A 343-nucleotide genomic window follows, 5' to 3' on the forward strand; every position below is an offset into this window, starting at 1 on the left:
CTGTAATTATTTTTCCTTAAAAAAAGATAATTGCCTAAACATCGCAATCCAGGATCCGTCCTGAAATCCTGTCGCGTGTTGCGACCCATCTCGGCGTTTTAGAATAAATAAAACAAAAATGCATTACTCACCGTTGTCATTATTACGGGGGAGGGGGGGGGGTCTAAACAACCGTGGTTATCGCAATACGTTCACCTAACAGTGGCTAGAGAATAGCTGTATGAATAAATCTTAATTTAAGAGGATGAATGAATGAATGGATGACGTCAATACAGTATAAGGCACGTGCGCGTCGCCTGCCGTCACGTGCCCGCGTCTGGGCCAATGGAGAGCGGCCGCCCGG

The 343-nt window shown here is 46.4% G+C and overlaps 1 protein-coding gene across 2 annotated transcripts in view; it reads right to left on the minus strand.

The window, feature by feature from the left end:
* The window catches only part of DCLK1 (doublecortin like kinase 1), a 72,135-nt gene extending 71,909 nt beyond the window's left edge, over positions 1–226 (minus strand). For both annotated transcript variants that reach the window (XM_076067463.1, XM_032955335.2), the window contains exon 1: positions 132–226. The gene's annotated coding sequence lies outside the window, so the exon portion shown is untranslated. The remainder of the gene's footprint in view (positions 1–131) is intronic.
* Positions 227–343: the final 117 nt, after the last annotated feature.

Source organism: Petromyzon marinus, chromosome 16 (genome assembly GCF_048934315.1).
Source record: "Petromyzon marinus isolate PM22_M1 ecotype Great Lakes invasive population chromosome 16, UKy_Petmar_22M1.pri1.0, whole genome shotgun sequence".
Classification (NCBI taxonomy): Eukaryota; Metazoa; Chordata; class Hyperoartia; order Petromyzontiformes; family Petromyzontidae; genus Petromyzon; species Petromyzon marinus.